We start from the raw sequence: 4,309 nt of genomic DNA on the forward strand, positions 1-4,309 counted from the left end.
TAGAGCTTGCCACTGTCGGAATCCACCCATTCCCAACACCAAAACCAGCTCGCCACTGTCGGAATCCACCTATTCCCATTACCAAAACCAGCTCGCCACTGCCGGATATCCACCCATTCCCATCACCAAAACCAGCTCGCCATTGTCGGAATCCACTCACTCCCATCACCAAAATCAACTCGCCACTGCCGGAATCCACACATTCCTATCACCAAAATCACAGCGCCACTGTCGGAATCCATCCATTCCCATCAACAAAATCAACTCACCACTGTCGGAATCAGCTCGCCACTGTCGGAATCCACCCATTCCCATCACCAAAATCACCTCGCCACTGTCTGAATCCACCCATTCTCATCATCAAAATCACCTCGCCATAGTCGGAATCCACCCATTCCCATCACCAAAATCACCTCGCCACTGTCTGAATCCACCCATTCTCATCATCAAAATCACCTCGCCAATGTTGGAATCCACCCATTCCCATTACCAAAACCAGCTCGCCACTGTCGGAATCCACCCATTCCCATCACTAAAATCAACTCGCCACTGCCGGAATCCACACATTCCTATCACCAAAATCACAGCGCCACTGTCGGAATCCATCCATTCCCACCACCAAAATCACCTCACCACTGTCAGATAAGCTCGCCACTGCCGGAATCCACACATTCCTATCACCAAAATCACAGCGCCACTGTCGGAATCCATCCATTCCCATCAACAAAATCAACTCACCACTGTCGGAATCAGCTCGCCACTGTCGGAATCCACCCATTCCCACCACCAAAATAACCTCGCCATAGTCGGAATCCACCCATTCCCATCACCAAAATCACCTCGCCAATGTTGGAATCCACCCATTCCCATTACCAAAATCACCTCACCACTGTCGGAATCCACCCATTCCCATCGCCAAAATCACCTCACCACTGTCAGAATCCACCAATTCCCATCACCAAAATCACCTCGCCACTGTCGGAATCCATCCATTCCCATCACCAAATAGAGCTTGCCACTGTCGGAATCCACCCATTCCTAACACCAAAACCAGCTCGCCACTGTCGGAATCCACCTATTCCCATTACCAAAACCAGCTCGCCACTGCCGGATATCCACCCATTCCCATCACCAAAACCAGCTCGCCATTGTCGGAATCCACTCACTCCCATCACCAAAATCAACTCGCCACTGCCGGAATCCACACACTCCTATCACCAAAATCACAGCGCCACTGTCGGAATCCATCCATTCCCATCAACAAAATCAACTCACCACTGTCGGAATCAGCTCGCCACTGTCGGAATCCACCCATTCCCATCACCAAAATCACCTCGCCACTGTCTGAATCCACCCATTCTCATCATCAAAATCACCTCGCCATAGTCGGAATCCACCCATTCCCATCACCAAAATCACCTCGCCACTGTCTGAATCCACCCATTCTCATCATCAAAATCACCTCGCCAATGTTGGAATCCACCCATTCCCATTACCAAAACCAGCTCGCCACTGTCGGAATCCACCCATTCCCATCACTAAAATCAACTCGCCACTGCCGGAATCCACACATTCCTATCACCAAAATCACAGCGCCACTGACGGAATCCATCCATTCCCATCAACAAAATCAACTCACCACTGTCGGAATCAGCTCGCCACTGTCGGAATCCACCCATTCCCATCACCAAAATCACCTCGCCACTGTCTGAATCCACCCATTCTCATCATCAAAATCACCTCGCCATAGTCGGAATCCACCCATTCCCATCACCAAAATCACCTCGCCAATGTTGGAATCCACCCATTCCCATTACCAAAATCACCTCACCACTGTCGGAATCCACCCATTCCCATCGCCAAAATCACCTCACCACTGTCAGAATCCACCAATTCCCATCACCAAAATCACCTCGCCACTGTCGGAATCCATCCATTCCCATCACCAAATAGAGCTTGCCACTGTCGGAATCCACCCATTCCCAACACCAAAACCAGCTCGCCACTGTCGGAATCCACCTATTCCCATTACCAAAACCAGCTCGCCACTGCCGGATATCCACCCATTCCCATCACCAAAACCAGCTCGCCATTGTCGGAATCCACTCACTCCCATCACCAAAATCAACTCGCCACTGCCGGAATCCACACATTCCTATCACCAAAATCACAGCGCCACTGTCGGAATCCATCCATTCCCATCAACAAAATCAACTCACCACTGTCGGAATCAGCTCGCCACTGTCGGAATCCACCCATTCCCATCACCAAAATCACCTCGCCACTGTCTGAATCCACCCATTCTCATCATCAAAATCACCTCGCCATAGTCGGAATCCACCCATTCCCATCACCAAAATCACCTCGCCACTGTCTGAATCCACCCATTCTCATCATCAAAATCACCTCGCCAATGTTGGAATCCACCCATTCCCATTACCAAAACCAGCTCGCCACTGTCGGAATCCACCCATTCCCATCACTAAAATCAACTCGCCACTGCCGGAATCCACACATTCCTATCACCAAAATCACAGCGCCACTGTCGGAATCCATCCATTCCCACCACCAAAATCACCTCACCACTGTCAGATAAGCTCGCCACTGCCGGAATCCACACATTCCTATCACCAAAATCACAGCGCCACTGTCGGAATCCATCCATTCCCATCAACAAAATCAACTCACCACTGTCGGAATCAGCTCGCCACTGTCGGAATCCACCCATTCCCACCACCAAAATAACCTCGCCATAGTCGGAATCCACCCATTCCCATCACCAAAATCACCTCGCCAATGTTGGAATCCACCCATTCCCATTACCAAAATCACCTCACCACTGTCGGAATCCACCCATTCCCATCGCCAAAATCACCTCACCACTGTCAGAATCCACCAATTCCCATCACCAAAATCACCTCGCCACTGTCGGAATCCATCCATTCCCATCACCAAATAGAGCTTGCCACTGTCGGAATCCACCCATTCCTAACACCAAAACCAGCTCGCCACTGTCGGAATCCACCTATTCCCATTACCAAAACCAGCTCGCCACTGCCGGATATCCACCCATTCCCATCACCAAAACCAGCTCGCCATTGTCGGAATCCACTCACTCCCATCACCAAAATCAACTCGCCACTGCCGGAATCCACACACTCCTATCACCAAAATCACAGCGCCACTGTCGGAATCCATCCATTCCCATCAACAAAATCAACTCACCACTGTCGGAATCAGCTCGCCACTGTCGGAATCCACCCATTCCCATCACCAAAATCACCTCGCCACTGTCTGAATCCACCCATTCTCATCATCAAAATCACCTCGCCATAGTCGGAATCCACCCATTCCCATCACCAAAATCACCTCGCCACTGTCTGAATCCACCCATTCTCATCATCAAAATCACCTCGCCAATGTTGGAATCCACCCATTCCCATTACCAAAACCAGCTCGCCACTGTCGGAATCCACCCATTCCCATCACTAAAATCAACTCGCCACTGCCGGAATCCACACATTCCTATCACCAAAATCACAGCGCCACTGTCGGAATCCATCCATTCCCATCAACAAAATCAACTCACCACTGTCGGAATCAGCTCGCCACTGTCGGAATCCACCCATTCCCATCACCAAAATCACCTCGCCACTGTCTGAATCCACCCATTCTCATCATCAAAATCACCTCGCCATAGTCGGAATCCACCCATTCCCATCACCAAAATCACCTCGCCACTGTCTGAATCCACCCATTCTCACCATCAAAATCACCTCGCCAATGTTGGAATCCACCCATTCCCATTACCAAAACCAGCTCGCCACTGTCGGAATCCACCCATTTCCATCACCAAAATCACCTCGCCACTGTCGGAATTCACCCATTCCCATCACCAAACTCAACTCGCCACTGTCGGAATCCACCCATTTCCATTACCAAAATCAGCTCGCCACTGCTCTCATCCACTGAGCAGTCCCAGCAGCTAATCACTGCCATTAACCACCATCACGAATAAATGTTAAAAATAAATGTTATTAATAAATGTTATAAATCGCCCATTCAATACGATTTTAAAGAAATTTGTAAAAGTATGAAAACGATATCGGACGAAATAATCAATATCAACTACAAAACACAGGTGAGACATTTATCAAGGAAACTTTAAATGTTAACACTCAGTGTGTTGTTTTTTCTAATAGCTTACGGAAGCCTAACTGTTTATTACCAGTAAGTTAAGTGGGTCTGTATTCCCCGAGTAGCAATAATCACACAAGGCTATCCATTAGGCCAAATGCATCATTTCCTG

The sequence above is a fragment of the Saccoglossus kowalevskii genome, chromosome 5 (assembly GCF_978046115.1).
Source record: "Saccoglossus kowalevskii chromosome 5, keSacKowa6.1, whole genome shotgun sequence".
In the NCBI taxonomy this organism is placed as follows: Eukaryota; Metazoa; Hemichordata; class Enteropneusta; family Harrimaniidae; genus Saccoglossus; species Saccoglossus kowalevskii.